Consider the following 22,061-nt stretch of genomic DNA (forward strand, 5'->3'; position numbering starts at 1 on the left):
AGTGGGCTACAGTAGCATGTATATTTATACGCACACACACAGCACGCTTAATTGTATTTAAAAATACAAACCTTGTAATTTTCACGTTCTGATGTCAGACTAAAGCACCAGCACAACCTATAATTTGCGGCCTCCAGTGTCAGTCAGACAGAGTTTTATTTAGAAAGCGCAGTTGCGTTCTGCTTTCCCATCCCCCCCAACATAGCCCATTTCGAGCTGAGCAGAGTTAGAAGATCCCATTCCCACACTGCTGCTTCCATCTCAAGGTACAATGAGGGGACCATGTTATATCAGAGGTATGCAGTATGCAGAGAAGCAGACCATTCGGTCCATTGATCCATGGCAGCAAGTGTGTTACCCACAAGCCTCCTCCCACACCACCAGAAGATGCTTCCATGTCTATCTTCCTCATGTAGTTCATCCAGGTTCCACTCAAATGCATCAACACTACTCGCCTCAACCACTTCCTGTTGTAACAACATTCACACTTTCACCAGGCTCTGGTTAAAGAGCATTCCTCTGAACGTACTGAAGGATAACTGGACCCAAAATATTGACTCTGCTTTCTCTTTCCACAGACACTGCCAGACCTGCTGAGTTTCTCCAACTACTTCTATTAGTGATTATCTCATATTTAAAGATCTAATTTTAATCTCTGCTACACATGGAAATGTCTTCCCTCTGTCTAGCTTTCTTTCAAAAGGAAAGATCTGAAATAGGATTCAGTTGGGATGGCAGTGAATATGTTACTGGATCAGTAATCTGAGGCTAGTTCAATGACCCAGAGAACATGCATTAAAATTCCACCTGGACTTTTAAGATATAATAAAAGTGAGAAGTTGGTTTTAGTAAATGCAAGGTTTTAAACTTCAGCTGAAGATCCCAGCAAGTTCACTAGTGCACTTTGACAGAGGAGACATACTGCCGGGTTAGTCTGGGCCCTTTCACAACTCCAATCTTAAACCTGAACACAACTGATTTTTGACTGCATTCTGAAGTGACGTGGCAAGAACACAATGGCGACAAAGTCAGAAGTCACACAAAACCAGGTTTAGTCCAACAGTTTATTTGAAATCACAAGCTTCTGCAGAAGAGATTTTAAACAAACCTACTGGACTATAAACGATGTCGTGTGACTTCCGACTTTAACTTGATTGAGAACTTGTCACTTGACGTCAGAATGACAGCTAGGGATGGACAATAATGCCAGCTCACTAGTGATTCCTACATCCCATAAACCTTTCACTATTTTCAAGTTTTGCAGCTGTTCACAGACTACTAGCCCTTTGATTCTTTGGCCATGTTCAGCCTTTCAGTGTGCAATAAGGCAGGTCCAAAATGACTGAGTTGCAGATCACAGACCAACCATGGATTTATATTTAGTAAGGGGAAACCTCTTATTAGCCCCAGGAAACTTGGAAATTTCGCTCCTCCCCTTTCCAATTTGAGCTATTGATATATTTGGTTGTTTCACAGCTGCTATTGGAGGCGGTTTTGAAATTCACTGAAATATTTTCTAATCCTGTGCATTAGGCAGTTCAGATTCTTGGAGAAAAGCAGATCTCTTTTAAAGGTGCAACAGCTGACAAAAAAAGCACTTCCAAGATGAGTCAATATTCAAATTCTTGTCAAAGCACAAAGAAATGATCGCTCCTGCTGCTCCCAGATGTCACCAACTTCCACTCTCAACCCAACTGGCGCTAAAATCTCCCTTCAGTGGTCAAGTGAACCAGACAGGCTTCCAAACATGGAGGGGGAATTCATAGGTCATGATGCCCCATTCAGCCCAATATTAGTGCAGTGTCACCTTGAACGGCTAGCATGTTGCTGTTAGTCAGCTTATTCGCACACCTCTACAGCCTGGCTGGTCTGACTGACTACATAAACACATCTGCACACTGTGTCAAATGACTTTAGGAAGTCACAAGCTAGGTCCTACTGAGTACAACCCACCTACACAAACCTTTCCTAAACCACAAAATACTGGTGTGGGAACAGATTATGTCAGGATAGAACGAAACTAGACTTGGGAGCATTTGATGGGGACAGTTTAGAGGGAGATTTATTCTGTATCTAACCCGGTACGGTCCCTGACCTGGGAGCGTTTGATGGAGACAGTGTCGAGGGAGGTTTACTCTGTATCTGAACCCATGCTGTACCTTTGTTTTCTTATTCATTTACAGGATTTGAGCATCATTGGTCAGGCCAACATTTATTACCCACCCCTAATTGCCCAGAGTGCAGTAAAGAGTGAACCACATTGCTGGGGTCTGGAGTCACATGTAGGCCAGAGCAGGTAAGGATGGCAGATTTCATTCCCTAAAGGGTATTAATAAACCAGAAGGGTTTTTCCAACAATTGTTTCATGGTTATTGTTAGATTTTTAATTTCAGATTTTAATTGAAATCAAATTCTACTATCTGCCATGGCAGTATTCAAAATTGGATTCCCAGACATTACCTGGATCTCTGGATTAATAGTTTAGCGATAACACCTCTCAGCCATTCCCTCTCCTAAATCTACCCTGGCAGTGTTTGACAGAGCTTTACTCTGTTTCTAACCCATGCAGTACCTGGCCCTGTCAGGGATTGATGCTGCATTTTAACGGGAAGATTTTTAAAATTCTTCAATAGAATATTTTGAGAATACAAACAGGTTCAATATATTGGTGTAACTTAGTTCCAGATCTTTCCAGTGTAGATTCCACCATTCATCTTTCACTTTCGATTAAACTAGCACACCAACTACAGATTCAAATTTTACTTAAGGCAGAATTTCCAGCTATACACACTCAGTAAAACTTAGTCTTGCTAGTCTACAGGGATCTCCAATTGGAGAGGATACCATACAAGGAAAAAGTAGAATGACTTAGAATTTATAACAGAATCAAACAAGAGTCTCTGCCCAGTCCTTCTCATCTAACTCTCTATGAGCAAATGGATCAAGAGATCACTTTCCATTTAATGTTCAAATTTACCATGCCGACTTATTTTCCAAAGGGAGAGCCATAAAATCTCACACCAGACAGAGGCTACTCAGCCCATTCAGACTATGCTGTTTCCTCCTTGAATCACTTATTCAATTCCAGGTCTTAAAAACACTTTCCTTTTCTAAGAAAAACAAATTCTGCCCACACTCTCTCTGGCTCTTGAAAGTCTTATGAATTCCTTCCCCTCCTCCTCAGTTCTCAATAAATGACACCAATGGACCGTAACTCATTGGAGTAACATTACAGAATCATACAGAAGAGTTACAGTGCAGGAGGAGGCCATTCAGCCCATCATGTTTGCACCAAGTCTCCAAATGATCAGCCATATTTTTACTGCATTACAGAAAAGGTTCAAGGTGCCAAGTATCCCTCTCCTAAGCCTATCCTTTGTTTGTGTGAGCTGATCACTTAGTGCCATTGTACATCTTCACCCTATAAACCCAAACAAAGTGTCCCTTTCAAAACAGAGTCTCCTGGTGAGTAGCAATTTTGAATGGTGAGTGCTAGTGGGTTAATCTCAGGGAAGGGATCCTCCAGTTGACAGCTCCTTGTCCACACACACAAAACACACACAAAACACACTTCCCCAGGGAAGCTAGCAATAAGAGGCCTGACTTTTCAGTCCATGTTCTGAGAGATTTAATGCAATGCTGAGTCCCAGATCAGCCAGCCATGATCTCATTAAATGGTGCATCAGAATCAAGGGACCGAATGGCCTCCTATAGTCCATCTGTCAGAAATAATAACGAGAGCACACCAGCAAGATTAAAAACAGAACTTGCAGTTCTATACGGTCTTTTACAAGCTCAGGATGTCCCGTGGTACTTCACAGTCAAGGAAGTACACCTAAAAGTGTAGTCACTGTTGTAATGCACAAAACAAGACAGCCAATCTGTGCACAGTATGATCCCACAGATAGTAGCATTATAATGAACTGATAAAATATGATTGTACGCTGGTATGTTTGGCAATTGATAGCTTTTGAACAGGTCACTGGACAGGAAATCCCCAACCCCATTCCTCTTGGAGACAGGATACATTAGGACAATAGTCAACAGGGTTCAGAAGTTTGAGGGGGGATTTCATCAAAACCTATAAAATTCCAACTGGACTCATCAGGGATAAACACAGGAAGGTTGTTCCCTGAGGCCAGAACCAGGGGCTACAGTCTGACCATACAGGGCTGGCCATTTAGGCCATGAGGAGAAATCTCTTTACCCAGACGGTGTTGAGCCTGTGGAATTTTCTCCATAGAAAGCAGTCGAGTTAAAAACATTGCATGTTTTCAAGGAGTTAGATATAGCTCTTAGGACTAAAGGGATTAAAGAGCATGGGGGTGAAGGCAAGAACAGAGGACTGACTTGGACGATCAGCCATATTGGATGGCTGAACAGGCTTGAGGACCTGAATGGCTTAGTTCCATTCCTAGTTGCTATGTTGCTAAATAGAGCTATGGGACGATAATACGCACACAGAGGGGATGGGGCTCTCAATTCAACAACTGAACGAGTGCCTCAGCACAGGCCAGGTAAGGTGTGTAAGTTTTAATGCCACACGGATGCTGCCTTTATCACTCTATCAACTCTGAACACACCTCATCTGGGTAAGAAACAAGATGCCTGTCGCCTCAAGGGTCACTATTGACTTTCTGATCTATTCCTGAGAAAATATTTTCACAGTTTCTGCATATAGACGGTGCTCTGCTTCCTTCACTGACTGAGATCCTTACACTTGACAACACCTGAATTTAAAGATGTCAGGGATGCACCTGATCAAAGGCATTTCACCACAAACAGCATGGAACTTGCATCATCAGATCAGTCAGTTTATTGCGAGTCTCTCGTCATTTTGGGAGATTATAAAGCAAAAAAAAAAGAGTTGTTTTTTAGGAAAAGAAACCCTTTGTCATGTTTAAAGGACATCTCAAAATATAGTTTGCAGACAGCTTTCTTTTTTAAAAATTGCATTTATATAGCACCTTTCACAACTTTCAAACCTTTACAGCCAATTAAGTAATTTCAAAAACTCCTCTGTTGTAATGTCCGAAAGACAGCAGGCAATTTGCACTTTGTGAGTGCTTGCAGTACATAATGGGGGACATGACTACATGGAAAATAATACTATGAACTGCACCCCACAGATGCTGCAGGAACTGCTGAGTTTTGCAAGCAATTTTTGTTAAATGACCACATAATCTATTTTAGTGACGTTAGCCTTGGGATTTCTTCACATCCACCCATACAGTCATAGAGATGTACACCATGGAAACAGACCCTTCGGTCCAACCCGTCCATGCTGACCAGATATCCCAACCCAATCTAGTCCCACCTGCCAGCACCCGAACCATATCCCTCCAAACCCTTCCTATTCATATACCCATCCAAATGCCTCTTAAATGTTGCAATTGTACCAGCCTCCACCACATCCTCTGGCAGCTCATTCCATACACGTACCATCCTCTGAGAAAAAGTTGCCCCTTAGGTCTCTTTTATATCTTTCCCCTCTCACACTAAACCTATGCCCTCTAGTTCTGGACTCGCCCACCCCAGGGAAAAGACTTTGCCTATTTATCCTATCCATGCCCCTCATAATTTTGTAAACTTCTATAAGGTCACCCCTCAGCCTCCGACGCTCCAGGGAAAACAGCCCCAGCCTGTTCAGCCTCTCCTTGTAGCTCAGATCCTCCGACCCTGGCAACATCCTTGTAAATCTTTTCTGAACCCTTTCAAGTTTCACAACATCTTTCCGATAGGAAGGAGACCAGAACTGCACGCAATATTCCAACAGTGGCCTAACCAATGTCCTGTACAGCCGCAACATGACCTCCCAACTCCTGTACTCAATACTCTGACCAATAAAGGAAAGCATACCAAACACCTTCTTCACTATCCTATCTACCTACGACTCCACATGGGGCACTGGTTTGAACAATCGTCCAAAAGACGGCACCTCTGACTGCAGCATTGCCACAGCGTTGTACTGGAAAGGAGAACCTAGATTATTTCTGCCACTGTTCTCTCCCTCGGAGCTCCAGCTCCACCTATTTGTTTCCCCCTCCCCATCTACAATGTAGATACCAACCTTTTCCTGGCTACAATCGGTTCTGAAGAGTTGTCTCTGGACCCGAAACATTAACTTTGTTTTCTCTCCCACAGATGCTGCCAGACCTGCCGAGATTCCTGTTCTGGTAACAAAAAATAGAAATTACTGGAAAAGCTCAGCCGGTCTGGCAACATCTGTGGGGAGAAATCAGAGTATTCCTGTTTTGGTATTGACCTAGATTATTTTCTGGAGCAGCCTGCACGGTTTCACAAGCGACTTATTTGCAATCTTGTGACCATGTCTTCTACAGGAAGGAGTTCAATTGGCCTTTTTCTTCTGCTTGGAACCACTTAATAAGGCACTTCTGTTTTTAAAAAAGGTCCACTTTGAAATATACGTAAACAAATTCACAGGTGAATGGATTTTGTTTCTCTCTGCTTTTGCTTCTGTATTGTCCCAGCCTGATCAAAAGGGGCCATGTTTAACATACTGGCCTTATTCATCGAGTATTGATGATTCAGATTCAGAGCCTTTAAAAGCACAGAGGAGGCTATTCAGCCCATTGTGTCGGCTCCTGTTCCAGCTCTCCAATTTATGCCACTCATGCTCTTTCCCCATAGCCATTTTTTTTATTATTCCTTTACACATATAAACCAAAATGCCTTTTGAAATTTACTATCGAAGCGACTTCCACGCTGCATTCAGATCAATAAAACAAATCACTTAAAGAAAAAAAATCCTCACCATCTTATCCTCAGCTCCATTCACCAGTCATAGTAAATGTATCCTCTAGGTTATCAACTCTCCTGCCAGTCAAAACGGTTCTGGTTATTTATTCTATCAAAATCCTTAACGATTTGGAAAACATCAATTAAACCTCCTTTAATCTAAGAAGAGCAAACCTAGTTTAATCGAGTCTTTCTATAAAACTAAAGTCCCTCCTCACTGGTGTCATTCTAATGTCTCTTCTCTGCACCCTCTCCAAGGCCTTCACATGCTTCCTATAGGATGGTACCCAGAATTGGACATAATACACTAGCTGAGCTCTGACCTGTTATTTATAAAGATTTATCATACTTTCCTTCCTTTTGCACTATTTCCCATAACTAATAAAATGCCCAGGATATGAACAGATTAACTCTGAGCAGGGGGAGGCCATTCAGGCCTTTGGGTTTGTTCCAACAGTTAATAAGATGGTGACTGATTGGAGGGTGACCTTGACTCTGCTTTCCAGCTCACCCACTCCCCATCACATGACCACAATCACAGGGGGCTGAGGTACCATGAGATGTGCTCCCCACCTACACATGCCACCCCAAACCACAGCAAGCATCAAACACCAGGAATTGACAACCACCATTCCACCCACCAGCTCTCTTCCAGGTGAAATCTTCCTTATGGAAGTGTTGCGGTCGTACAGTCAAATCCTGGTGGGAAAGTTCACACATTCTAATGGGCTGCTACTCACATCAGTTACAAACAGGAAAGGGCCATAAGTGGCACCAGATAAAGGAGAAGCTAGTTATTTCACAGATGCAGCCTTGCACAGAAAGCCATGCAACAGAAACTTTTACCAAACTTCTTCCACATGCCGAAGACCTGCTGCCTATTTCCACTAATTATTCATTTTATTTCACTCTTATGCCTTTCCAGTGCTGCATTTCCCGTTTCCTCAGCTTCCCCCCCCCCCCCCCCAACACTCTCTGTCATTGTTATTAAAAATAAAAAGACTTGTGTTTACATAATGCCTTTCACAACCTCAGGTCATCTCAAAGTGCTCGATTGCCCCTCAAATTCCTTTTTGCACCAGAGGGAACCGCAGCTGCCAATTCGTGCACAGCAAGATCAGACATGCAGCAGTGGGATAAATAAGCAGACAGACTGCGACGTGGATTGAAGGACAAGTGTTAGATACGAGATCAGATAGAACACCCCAGCTCGTCAAAATAATGCCATTGCATCTTTTCCAGGGGCTGTGGCTGGGGCAGGGTGGTTGGGGGATGATGACAGACAGAATCTCAGTTTAATAATTCATTTAGGGGTGTCAGATCTCTGCAACCACACTCTAACCATAGCCCAATGACCAGGCTGATACAGGCCATCGGCAGAGCCATCTAAGGGAACGAAAGAATGGGAGGACTTCTATTCTCCATTGATGCTTCAATCACTTCCACCATCCCGTGTCTAAAAATAACTCCACAGCAAACTATTTTTATACAGCCTGAAATTAATAAATCACTTTAATATATTCAATCAAGAACGCCCAGAAGTTTCTTTGGTGTTGTGGTAATTAGCAGATCGGAGTTTGGTGGATAAAGGTTACACCAGCTGATTGCTGGGATACATTTGCCGTGATAATTTATTTTTTTTAAATGTTACTCCTGCTCTTGTAAGCAAATGCCCACTCTTATTTGGGGCACGGTTTCACTGGCTGTAAATATCTCAGTCACAGTCCAAATGGTCATTTTTCATAAGTCAATGCTAATGGCTTATTCAAACTGTGTGTAGTTGCATGCAACCGTAAATCCTCACTTTCAAACAGGAGTCGCTAGCACCAATGGACAGAGGGAGGAACCTTGTCAAACTTCCATCTTCGTCAAGGAAATACAACCCTCCTGCCCAGCTCCCCCAAGATCAGTGTACACAACATCCCAATGCTGAATTCAATCATCCAAAGTCACAGGACAGTTTTCACTTTATTTAACTTAAAAACAAAACAGGGCTGTAGAAACACGTGAAGAACAACATTTTCAGGCCCTGTCACCTCAATTGATCAACAGACAAACAATCCCAAAACTTAGTTTCTCGTGAACAAACTTTGCCCCTCATCTCAATTTGTCTGATCCACATTGGCTCGGAGTTTGGGAATGCCTCATTGTGAGAATTCTCATCCTCATGTTCAAATTCCTTCATGACCATACCCCTCTTGATCTCTGTAACCTTCTCCAGTCCGCTGAGATCTCTACACTCTTCGAATGCTGGTCTGTGTTCATCGCTAGCTTTTAATTCCTCCACCACTGACTGCTGTGCCTTTAGATCCCTGAGCTCCAAGCCCTGGAATTCCCTCACTAAATTTTTCTGCCACCCACCCTCACTTGTTCAAAAGTCTCATTGTCAAATTGAGCTTTTTCTTTCCCACCTGTTTTGAAATACCTTAAAACGTTAAAGGCGCTATATAAATGCAAGTTGCTTTTGAAACATGAAACAGTCTTTCTAAGCGTAAATCAAAGGCAATAAACACTCCCCTTATTTCTCAGGGCCTCTCCACATTAGTGTACACTCACACACATATCTGACACGCCGCCCAGCCCACCCCGGCCTCACTGCCACTGCCCTGAGGGATATGAGGAGAGCAAGATTCCAGGATTCTTCTGAACTGCGGCAGGAAACAGCTGGTACAGGGCACTGTGGGCCGAGCGGCCTCTGGCTGCTGCAAACTCGTGCAGTGCAACTTTGCGCTTTCAATATGGGTCCGTTCAACTGATTTTCCTTTGAAAGTGCCACCTGCAACCCTTTTTTTTAAAGCATAAAGCGCAGTTCCGTATTTTGAAATGGTTTGTGTGATCTGGCACCCCAGCCTGGTTTATTTTATTGTACAAGTGCTTACACATATTACATGGTTGCGAAGTCTCTCAAAAGCACAGCCGATCCATCACTGGGATGCTGAGCTCGCTGTTGAGAAGGAAAACCAGTACAGCACAGGGGAATGGGCACGTTGTAATGACACATTACTGTTTTAATTGGGGTTGGCTGCGTGTGAATTTTGACCAGGCAGTCAAAAAATGCCCCTTATTCTTCTAACAGGTCAATGGGATTTTTAATCCCCACCTGAGCTCTCCACATAGACAGATCTCACCGGGAATAACAGTTACATCGTCAACAATGCAATCTTAATCGATACAGTCCCGAACTGAAGCCACAATCTTCGACTGCCCTGCGACATACTGACATTAAACTTCCCTCCCTTTTACCGCGGGCTGTTCGAATACGTTTGTCCTCTGACAGACATCAATGACTTATTTGGATATTCCATCGAATCAAATTATAAATTAAGCCGGCATCCAACAAAGATTGCTTTCTGCGATTAGGAAGACGCCACTAACCTGACACTTTGCAATCGAACTCCCCAAAATCCACTCCTCCGGTGTTTTCTGATGAAAACTTCAACACGAAAAGGAAAATCCAGTCCGGGATGATTAAAAATTAGGCACGACCATCAGAGGCGAAGACACTCTTGGCTTTTCAATTGCACAGCCTTGTTCTCTCTTTAAGGGTTGCAACGGGATCTTGGTGCAGAATGTAAAGACTAAGTCAGTAACACACATACATAAATGTATAAATATATATGAGAAAGGGTAGGAAGGGAGAGCAAGAGGAGGATGTCAAGAGGACAGAATCCTCTCTCAATACAATACTGTACCGGTAATGCCAGGAGCTCTTGACAGCCCCTGTCAATCGCCGCAGTACCAAGTGCTCGGCCTCATTACACTGTCCCCCTGCCCTGCACTTTGGCTGTTATTTGTGGTTTCAGTTTATTGCAATCTAATGGAGTGAGATCTTTCTCTAGTAAGAGACATCACTAGGGCTTGTCTCTCTGCCTGGGACTGATGGACGCCGCGGGCCCACGTGAGCCTCCAGCTGATGTGTTTGTTACAAAAAAAGTTTCAAGGGCGGCCCCCGCCCCGTTCCCATTGGTGCTGCAACGTTGCCTTATTAGCATATGACCACTCCCATTGGCTGCTTGCCCTCCAGTATCTTTTCTCCCTCCCCTTTCCATTGGTCATCTTCATGATCTCGCTTCTTATTGGTCCATCTGTCTGCCAATCAGTCCATCTGTCAATCATCCGCCGGGATTAAAAACTGGAGCACTTTCTGCCTTTGCATTAAAAAAAATCTTTACACATTTATTTCGCCTTTTTGTAAACGATGCATATTATTGCTGCAGTTACTTTCCTTTTATGCCTCTCTCTCTCAGCCTCCTCTCTCCACACCAACCGCATTGTGGCGCATTTTTATTTTCTTTGAAAGGGGCCACCTCAACACGGTCACTGATTCCAGCTTTCAGGGACCGTCTCCAAAAGGGATTGATCCAAAATAGCTTTTATTCGTCCCTGGGTGGTGGGCAAAGCCAGCATTTATTGCCCATCCCTTAATGCCAGAGGGCAGTTAAGAATAGGGAATATTGAAAGAAAGGCAACTGGCCGTTTCCCTTTCTCACGGGGTTCTGTTTATTTTAAAAGGAGGAGGCGCAGGTTCAAGAACAACGCGCCCAGTTTCCCTCCCACGTCTTTTAATTTTCCGACTCGTAGCATCATCCCCCAAAAGGTGTCCGTTGTGTGATCTCATTTGGAGACGCTCCCTTGTGTCTAGAGCCGCCCGATTCCATTTCGTTCTTGTTGTAGCGCTCCAGATAAAAAGTCGATTTTTTTAAAATATAAAACTTGCACTTACAGAGAGATTGTTGGCTGTGTTGTCAGTAAATTGAAATACGAATCTCAGTTCCGGTCGGTGTTTATCATCCTCCTGGCACTATTTAAAGAGCACAGATTTCTCCCAGTGCCTTAACCACACAAAACACGCAGTTTCACAATTTACTGAAAACTTTGCTTTACTTCTATCATATTTTCAGCAACGTAGATATCTCATCCAGTTTATAGTCAACTAAATGTGTGCTTAGACTGCTGTTGTTGTAACATGGAAATACACAAGTGCATTTGTCCACAACAAGCTCCTACACGTGGTAGTGACCAAATCAATCTTTTCAATCGGGGAGACTAAGGCCTAGTGGATACTATAGCTAGACTATTAATCCTTAAAACCTGGATAATGTTCAGGGGACCTGCGTTTGAATTCTGCCACCCCAGATTGTGGAATTTGAATTCAATAAGAATCTGGAATTAAGAGTCTACAGGTGACGATGAACTGTTGCCATTTGACAAGATAACACCCATCTAGTTGGGAGAGGCTGAACAGGCTGGGCTGTTTTCCCCTGGAGCGTCGGAGGCTGAGGGGTGACCTTATAGAGGTTTACAAAATTATGTGGGGCATGGGTAGGATAAAGAGGCAAAGTCTTTTCCCTGGGGTCAGGGAGTCCAGAACTAGAGGGCATAGGTTTAGGGTGAGAGGGGAAAGATATAAAAGAGATCTAAGGGGCAACTTTTTCACACAGAGGGTGGTACGGAAATGGAATGAGCTGCCAGAGGATGTGGTGGAGGCTGGTACAATTGCAACATTTAAGAGGCATTTGGATGGGTATATGAATAGGAAGGGTTTGGAGGGATATGGTTTGGGTGCTGGCAGGTGGGACTAGATTGGGTTGGGATATCTGGTCAGCATTGACGGGTTGGACCGAAGGGTCTGTTTCCATGCTGTACATCTCTATGACTCTGTGACTATGATTCTTGTTCACAAATGCCCTTTAGGGAAGGCAATCTGCTGCCTCTTACCTGGTCTGGTCGACATGTGACTCCAGAACGTGGTCCACTCTGAACTGCCTTCTGGGCATTGAATACTGGCCTAGCTAGTGACAAGCACATCCCCATGAATGATTTATTTTTTAAATTGGTTGTAGGATAAATATTAGGAGAGATGGTGCAGTGGTAATTTCACTGGACTGGTCCAGACTAATGTTTTAGGACATGGATTCAAATCCTAACATGGTGAATTAATTCAATGAAAGAAACTCTGATCTATTGGTGACTGTGTAACCAGTGCTGATTGACTTAACACCCATCTGGTTTACTGATGCACTTTAGGGAAGGAAATCTGCTGTCCTTACCCAGTCTGACCCACACGTGACTCCCACAGCAATGTGGTTCACTCCTATCTACCATCAATTAGTAAGTGATTCCCATGTCCTGATTAAAAAAATAGGGAGGACAGCAGGGATAACAACTTTGACATTTTCTAAGTCCACCCAAGGGAGCAGGCATATGTGCACGGGAATTAGGAGCTGGAAATCAGCCCCTTTTACCTGGCCCAGCATTCCATAAGGCTGGTCTGATTGTGGTCTCAATTCCACCGACCCTCAATAACCTTTGACTCTCTTGTTAGTCAAGAGTCCTTGGAACAATAGTGCTATCTTTTCTTCTGGATGTGTTCAAGCATGTGTACAGCAAACATTTCAAATCCCTGGGGAAGCATCACTAACATTGTCTTTGCAGGATCCTACAAATCCAATGGCAGGCTAGACACTCCAATATCAGTGTCCTCTCTCAGACCAAAATCCGCAGCATTGAGTCAGCTGTAGAGGGTGCCCCACATTGTTCACACAACCGACACAAAGATTTCCAAAACAAGCTCTCCACTTCAAAATCCATCATGGCAAGCAGTTACCAGGAGAGCAGAGAAAATGCTTCAGGAACATCCTCAAAACCTCCCTGAAAAAATGCAACATTACCATTTTTCCTGGGAATCTCTTGTCCAAACTGGACAAGAAGCATCTGCGGAGGCTCCAACCATTACGACTGGCCCAGGTGGAGGCCAAGCACAAACAGCAAAGGGAACTTGTGAAAACCTGAGCATCCCACGCACCCACATCTCCAGTCACCATCGACCCCACCCACGGCAGAGAGTGTGGGACAACATCGAACTGTCCAGTGTCAGGGCCCACGACTCCAGAGTGGGAGAAAGTCATCCTCAATTTCCAGCGACTGTCCAAGAAGAAGAAAAGGAACAAGTCAAGAATCAATCCTTTAAAGTTATTCGATGACTAAAGAGCAGATGGCTTAATATCTCATGCAAAAGATGGTACCCATGACAGTGCAGCACTTCCTCATCCTAGCAATGGGTGTGTCAGTCTATAATTTTGTTCTCAAGTCCCTGAAATGGAACCTAAACCCACAACATTCTGACTCAGAGGGGAGAGAGCTACTGACTAAGTCAGGGCTGACCCAATTAAAAGAACAACTAACATCACCTAATATCAGTTCGGAAGAAGTGTCACTGGACCTGAAACATTAACTCTGCTTTCTTTCCACAGAGGAAGTGAGGACTGCAGATGGTGGAGATCAAAGCTGAAAATGTGTTGCTGGAAAAGCACAGCAGGTCAGGCAGCAGCCAAGGAGCAGGAGAAATGTCGATTCTCCTGCTCCTTGGCTGCTGCCTGACCTGCTGCGCTTTTCCAGCAACACATTTTCAGCTTTCTCTCCACAGAGGCTGCCAGACCTGCCAAGACTTTCTAGCAATTTCTGTTTTGCTGATTTCCAACATCCGCAGTTCTTTGGTTTTTTTTGGCTGTACTAACATCACTTTCTGTCCCCTCCTTTCCAAAATTGGGAATAGTTTGAGAATCTTGGCCTTTTGTTCACATTATTCAGCAACACCACTGATAATCTTTGTGTCATCTTCTGCAAATATAGTAAGGTCTCCCATAAAATGGCTCACTGTGTTAGTGTCTTCCTATTACAATTCTTCATTTCCAGATTAGTATGATTTACACGTGTTAACCTAACCAATGGTTCTGTACCTAAAAATTCTCCATCTAATAAAACAATTAACGACATAAAGATGTTGTGAAATTTGAAAGGGTTCAGAAAAGATTTACAAGGATGTTGCCAGGGTTGGACGATTTGAGTTACAGGGAAAGGCTGAACAGGCTGGGGCAGTTTCCCCTAAACCTTTGGAGGCTGAGGGGTGACCTTATAGAGGTTTATAAAATCATGAAGGGGCATGGATAGGATAAATAGACAAAGTCTCTTCCCTGGGGTGGGGGAGTCCGGAACTAGAGGGCATAGGTTTCGGGTGAGGGGGGAAAGATATAAAAGAGCCCTAAGGGGCAATCTTTTCACACAGAGGGTGGTACGTGTGTGGAATGAGCTGCCAGAGGAAGTGGTGGAGTCTGGTACAATTGCAACATTTAAAAGGCATCTGGATGGTTATATGAATAGGAAGGGTTTGGAGGGATATGGGCCAGGTGCTGGCAAGTGGAATTAGATTAGTTTGGGATATCTGGTCGGTATGGATGGGTTGGACCAAAGGGTCTGTTTCCGTGCTGTACATCTCTATGACTCTATAAGAAATTAGAGCAAGTGTCAGCCATTCTCCCATTTGAGGCTATTCCATCTTTCTGGTTGACCTTCTACCTCAACTCAATATTCTTGTGCTATCCCTATTGTGCTGAATTCCCCTAAATAGTCTGAAATCTGATCAGCTTGTCTTAAATAATTCCTCAGTTCCTGAGGCTGAGAACTCTCATCCTGTACCCTCTAAGCTGCTCTCCCCACCAGCCCAGGTGTTAAGAGCTCTGTGGGAGCTGGATGAGAGTCACCCGCTGCTGAGCACTTTATTGCCACGTCTCTGCAGCTGGTTAAGGAAGAAACACCCCAGAGACAGGGCACCTGCTGAGAACCAGGTATGAGAGGAGCCTGTGGTGATTGACAACCAGAGACTTCATTGCCATGCACTAGCAGGGACAGGAGCAGCAGGTTTTGGTGAGGACTGTGGGCAAGCTGAGACGGAGGACACAGCAATGCAATGGGGCACCTACTGCTTCAGGCATGCGATCCTCTGGCTGCCTCCTCAAACAGGTTGGCAGCTACCATTGGAGAAACAGGTCCAGCAGTCTCAGAGTCTGCGGGATGTGCCCATAGACGTGCACTCCATCGCTCTGGACATTGGCGCTCAGCAACACCTGGAGCCCACTCTGGGTGCTCTTTCCTCACAAGGAAACAAGGCAGTGCCAGGAGGCACTCAGACAGAGAGGAGCCACATACAAGGCTACCCACAAGTCAGGACATCTCAGAGGTGGCCTGGGTCTTCCAAACCCACCCCACCTGCTACCCTTTGCCCTTTCAATGGTCACATTAATGACAGTGTACCTGTTTCCAGGCAGAAGACACTCAGAATGACCTAATGTCACCCAACCAACACTTTGAAACCAACGGGCTCCACCGTAGGGCTGATTCCTTTTACCCCACCTGGGAATCCTGCAACCACACTATGACATAGTGGGAAGGAAAGAAATAAGAAGTGATTTGAAGAACAGCTAAGTAAGCAATAAGTGAGTGAGCACCAAGAAAAACTAGGGAAGATCCCTGAGATGTAGTGAACTTCAGCCCATGAGCTGGGTGCCTGCCCTGCACACAAAATCTCCCTTCAGCAGCACTGCATTGAGAGGTGCCAGAGACTACAAAGGAGGGATCTATTTACTCTCCATCTTCCTGCAGTAACCCTAAAGCCTTGCAAATAGTTCCCCTTCAAGTACTTATCCACTTGTTTCTTAGTTATGATTGAATCTGAATTCAGTCTTTCATGTGATACAGTCCAGATCATAACTATTCCTGCATAAGAGAAAGCTTTAGCGAAAGTGAGGACTGCAGGTGCTGGAGATTAGAGTTGAGAGTCTAATGCTAGAAAAGTACAACAGGTCAGGTAGCATCCGAGAAGCAGGAGAATCAACTTTTTGAGCAAAGGCCCTTCATCCGGATTGAGGCTGTGAGTCGAGGGGGTGGAGAGGTAAATGGGAGGGGGTGGGGGGATGCGGGTGTCGTGCAGATGTTCTCTGAAGCGCTCTGTGAGTAGATGTCCTGTTTCCCCAATGTAGAGTTGACCGCATTGGGAGCAACGGATACAGTAAATGATACAGCCTCTGGCACACCCACACCAACCAACCCCACCGCCCTGTGGTTGAACACTTCAACTCCCCCTCCCATTCTGCAAAGGACATGCAGGTCCTGGGCCTCCTCTATCAGCACTCCCCCACCTGGAGGAAGAACGCCTCATCTTCCGCCTCAGCACCCTCCAACCCCAGGGCAAAAATGTGGACTTCACCAGTTCCCTCATTTCCCCTCCCCCTACCTTATCCCAGTTCCAACCTTCCAACTCAGCACTGCCCTCAAGACCTGTCCCACCTGTCTACCTTCCTTCCCAACTATCTGCTCCACTCTTCTCTCCCACCTATCACCATTATCCCCACCTCCATCCACCTATTGCACTCTCAGCTAACTTCTCCCCAGCCCCACCCCCCCTCCCATTTATCTTTCCACCCCTGAGGCTCCCAGCCTCATTCCTGATGAAGGGCCTCCACCACGAAACGTCAATTCCCCTGCTCCTTGGATGTTGCCTGACCTGCTGTGCTTTTCCAGTACCAAACTCTCGACACTAAAGGAATGCTTTCTCAAGCCCCCTCTGTTTTCCTTCTGCCAAGATTCCTGTCCTCTTGCTCCCAACTCCTCTGATATTTGAAATAGCCTCCCCTTGTTTACTCTGTCAAAACCCTTTGTGAGTATGAACACCTGTATCAAATCTCTGCCAAACCTTCTTTAGTGCAAAGATAACCATCTCAGCATAATGAAATGTGTGAATATTGTCATAATGGAGGATACAGATATCAATCCCACTGTCTCTCACATGAAAAGAGAGGATTCTCCCATTTGAGCTGGTTCCCCAAGGTTCAACGAAGCAAATCCTCCAGTCCAAATCCCATTGCTTTGTAGAGAATCCCACTTTGGGACAGGATAGAGGACACAGTGGCTGGTTCTTTGAAAGATATGTGTGTGAGTGTGTGTGTTATGTCTGCATGTCTGCGTGTGTGTGTGTGTGTGTGTGTGTTGGGGAGGTTGGACCCAAAGACCTTGGATCCAGAGTCTGCCTGTGCTGTCACATGAACAGCTATGACAGGAATACACAACCCGGTGTAGACAGCATCCTTGAACATCCTCACCATCAACAATCATAATGTAGCAAGAGTCAAGAAAGTATGTTGAATCGAATATGAACTAAATACAGGGGAAACAAACATCTTCATTTTGTCTTCGATATTCTCGGAATTGATTATTTTTTGCAGTAACCCCACTTGTGCAGTGAGTTTGTGAACCTCTGGGATCGTGGACTGTGAATGCAAACAGCATTCGGCCAACACAAGCACTAATTAGCAATTTCACTGAGAGGCCACAAAAGCAGCTGGTATGGAAAATGGAAAAAAAAATTAACGCTGGTTCAGTGGTTAATGTCCCTCGCCTGATTGTGTCATCAAGGGAGGCCCCAAAGGAAGCTCAGTCCCTTCAAGCTGAGGAGTGTTTTGCATGGTATCTGTGTCTTGCTGCAATCATTTCAGTATCAGCAAAGTCTAATGAATGAGGAGCACCTTAACAAAACTGCAACAAAGTCTAGAGGAGCTGACCCATATTTCAAATGGTCATTCTGTTCTTCACTAACTCCCTCATATGTTCCCTTCACAGGGAGTTACTGGACAGCAATCATGGCAGGGTCCTATCTCTAATTCTGTTCACCTTCTTACTGGCAAATTGTAAATAGCCTGACTCTAACCAAGACAATGATCTTGGAGTAGATTGGTCAGCCACAGGCTTAGTGAGGGCAGGGAGTTTGGAGAGTGGGCAAAGAGAACATCCCAGCACATTCAAGGATGTTGGAGAGAAAAGGAGGTTGGATTTGTGACAGGACAGAGGACACAATGGCTGGTTCTTTGAAAGATGTGTGTGTGAGTGTGCATGTGTGTGTGTGTTGGGGAGGTTGGTTGTAGGGAAGGGTGTTTTAGTTTTCAAAACTGAGACGGCAGTAACTGAGGACAGAAGTCCAGTTATATTTGCCAGCTGATGTAATGAGCTGAAAATGTGTTGCTGGAAAAGCACAGCAGGACAGGCAGCATCCAAGGAGTAGGAGAATCGAAGTTTCGGGCATGAGCCCTTCTTCAGGAATGAGGAAAGTGTGCCAAGCAGGCTAAGATAAAAGGTAGGGAGGAGGGACTTGGGGGAGGGGCGTTGGAAATGCGATAGGTGGAAGGAGGTTAAGGTGAGGGTGATGAGGTGAGGGTGATAGGCCAGAGTGGGGGTGGGGGCGGAGAGGTCAGGAAGAAGATTGCAGGTTAGGAAGGGGGTGCTGAGTTCGAGGTTTGGGACCGAGACAAAGTGGGGGGAGGGGAAATGAGGAAACTGGAGAAATCTGAGTTCATCCCTTGTGGTTGGAGGGTTCCTAGGCGGAAGATGAGGCGCTCTTCCTCCAGCCGTCGTGTTGCTATGGTCTAGCAATGGAGGAGTCCAAGGACCTGCATGTCCTTGGTGTAGTGGGAGGGGGTATTGAAATGTTGAGCCATGGGGTGGTTGGTTTGGTCGGTCCGGGTGTCCCAGAGGTGTTCTCTGAAATGTTCCGCAAGTAGGCGGCCTGTCTCCCCACATTGGGTGCAGCGGGTGCAGTAAATGATGTGTGTGGAGGTGCAGGTGAATTTGTGGCGGATATGGAAGGATCCCTTGGGGCCTTGGAGGAAAGTAAGGGGGGAGGTGTGGCGCAAGTTTTGCATTTTTTGCGGTTGCAGGGGAAGGTGCCGGGAGTGGAGGTTGGGTTGGTGGGGGGTGTGGACCTGACGAGGGAGTCACGGAGGGAGTGGTCTTTTCGGAATGCTGATAGGGGAGGGGAGGGAAATATATCCCCGGTGGTCGAGTCCGTTTGGAGGTGGTGGAAATGATGACGGATGATACAATGTATATGGAGGTTGGTGGGGTGGTAGGTGAGGACCAGTGGGGTTCTGTCCTGGTGGCAATTGGAGGGAGGGGCGGGGTTCAAGGGCGGAGGAGCGGGAAGTAGAGGAGATGCGGTGGAGAGCATCATCGACCACGTCTGGGGGAAATTGTGATCTTTGAAGAAGGAGGCCATCTGGGTTGTACGGTTTTGGAACTAGTCCTCCTGGGAGCAGATGCGGCGGAGGCGAAGGAATTGGGAATTGGGATGGCGTTTGTACAGGGGACAGGGTGGGAGGAGGTGTAGTCTAGGTAGCTGTGGGAGTCGGTCGGTTTATAGTAAATGTCCGTGTTGATTCGGTCGCCCGAGATAGAAATGGAGAGGTCTAGGAAGGGGAGGGAGGAGTCTGAGATGGTCCAGGTGAATTTGAGGTCGGGATGGAAGGAGTTAGTAAAGTGGATGAACTGTTCAACATCCTCATGGGAGCACGAGGCAGCGCCGATACAGTCATTGATGTAGCGGAGGAAAAGGTGGGGGGTGGTGCCAGTGTAGCTGCGGAAGATGGACTGTTCCACATATCCTATGAAGAGGCAGGCATAGCTGTGGCCCATGTGGGTGCCCATGGCTACTCCTTTGGTTTGGAGGAAGTGGGAGGATTGGAAAGAGAAGTTGTTCAGGGTGAGGACCAGTTCAGTCAGTCGATGGAGGGTGTCAGTGGAAGGGTACTGGTTGGTACGGCGGGAAAGGAAGAAGCGGAGGGCTTTGAGTCCTTCGTGATGGGGGATGGAGGTGTACAGGGACTGGATGTCCATGGTGAAGATAAGGCGTTGGGGACCGGGGAAGCGAAAATCATGGAGGAGGTGGAGGGCGTGGGTGGTGTCCCGAATGTAGGTGGGGAGTTTTAGATTACATTACAGTGTGGAAACAGGCCCTTCGGCCCAACAAGTCCACACCGACCCGCCGAAGCGAAACCCACCCATACCCCCACATTTACCCCTTACCTAACACTACGGGCAATTTAGTATGGCCAATTCACCTGACCCTGCACATCTTTTGGACTGTGGGAGGAAACCGGAGCACCCGGAGGAAACCCACGCAGACACGGGGAGAACGTGCAAACTCCACACAGTCAGTCGCCTGAGGCGGGAATTGAACCCGGGTCTCAGGCGCTGTGAGGCAGCAGTGCTAACCACTGTGCCACCGTGCCGCCCACTTGTTCTTGGACTAAGGGGAACAGGACCATGTCGAGGTATGCAGAGATGTGTTCGGTGGGGCAGGAGCAGCCTGAGACAATGGGTCGGCCGGGGCAGTCAGGTTTGTGGATTTTGGGCAGGAGGTAGAAATGGGCGGAGCGGGGTTGTGGGACTATGAGGTTGGATGCGGTGGATGGGAGATCCCCTGAGGAGATGAGGTTATGGATGGTCCACTTCCTCCCACCCTGCCCCCTGTAAAAACTACACCTCCTCCCACCCTGCCCCCTGTAAAACTACACCTCCCCCCACCCTGCCCCCTGCATAAACGCCATCCCATATTCCCAATTCCTTCGTCTCTGCTGCATCTGCTCCCAGGAGGACCAGTTCCAATACCATACAACCCAGATGGCCTCCTTCTTCAATTTCCCCCCAGACGAGGTAGACGATGCTCTCCACCGCATCTCCTCCACTTCCCGCTCCTCCGCCCTTGAGCCCCGCCCCTCCAATCGCCACCAGGACAGAACCCCACTGGTCCTCACCTACCACCCCACCAACCTCCAGATACATCATATTATCCGTCGTCATGTCCACAACCTCCAAACGGACCCCACCACCAATGATATATTTCCCTCCCCTCCCCTATCAGCGTTCCAAAAAGACCACTCCCGGCACCTTCCCCTGCAACCGCAAAAAATGCAAAACCTGCGCCCACACCTCCCCCCTTACTTCCCTCCAAGGCCCCAAGGGATCCTTCCACATCCGCCACAAATTCACCTGCACCTCCACACACATCGTTTACTGCATCCGCTGCACCCAATGTGGCCTCCTCTATATTGGGGAGACAGGCCGCCTACTTGCGGAACGTTTCAGAGAACATCTCTGGGACACCCGGACCAACCAACCCAACCATCCCGTGGCTCAACACTTCAACTCCCCCTCCCACTCCACCAAGGACATGCAGGTCCTTGGACTCCTCCATCGCCAGACCATAGCAAACCACAGCTGGAGGAAGAGCGCCTCATCTTCCGCCTAGGAACCCTCCAACCACAAGGGATGAACTCAGGTTTCTCCAGTTTCCTCATTTCCCCTCCCCCCACCTTGTCTCAGTCCCAAACCTCGAACTCAGCACCCCCTTCCTAACCTGCAATCTTCTTCCTGACCTCTCTGCGCCCACCCCCACTCCGGCCTATCACCCTCACCTTATCATCCTCACCTTAACCTCCTTCCACCTATCACATTTCCAATGGCACTCCCCCAAGTCCCACCTCCCTACCTTTTATCTTAGCCTGCTTGGCACACTTTCCTCATTCCTGAAGAAGGGCTCATGCCCGAACCGTTGATTCTCCTGCCCCTTGGATGCTGCCTGACCTGCTGCGCTTTTCCAGCAACACATTTTCGGCTCTGATCTCCAGCATCTGCAGTCC

The 22,061-nt window shown here is 46.4% G+C and overlaps 1 protein-coding gene across 4 annotated transcripts in view; it reads right to left on the bottom strand.

The window, feature by feature from the left end:
* Nucleotides 1-11,644, bottom strand: part of mef2b (myocyte enhancer factor 2b) — a 126,176-nt gene extending 114,532 nt beyond the window's left edge. The window contains exons 1-3 of one of the 4 annotated variants that reach the window (XM_087975949.1): nucleotides 10,452-10,686; nucleotides 10,135-10,317; nucleotides 6,071-6,168 (exon numbers count right to left, since the gene is read on the bottom strand). The gene's annotated coding sequence lies outside the window, so the exon portion shown is untranslated. Of the gene's footprint in view, nucleotides 1-6,070; nucleotides 6,174-10,134; nucleotides 10,318-10,451; nucleotides 10,687-11,482 lie in introns of those variants that run through there. The other 3 variants (XM_087975948.1, XM_087975950.1, XM_087975947.1) reach the window with 3 other exon arrangements.
* Between the last annotated feature and the right edge of the window lie 10,417 nt (nucleotides 11,645-22,061).

This window comes from Chiloscyllium plagiosum, unplaced genomic scaffold, assembly GCF_037043375.1.
Source record: "Chiloscyllium plagiosum isolate Xiang-an unplaced genomic scaffold, Cpla_swu_hap1 HiC_scaffold_28, whole genome shotgun sequence".
NCBI classification, from domain to species: Eukaryota; Metazoa; Chordata; class Chondrichthyes; order Orectolobiformes; family Hemiscylliidae; genus Chiloscyllium; species Chiloscyllium plagiosum.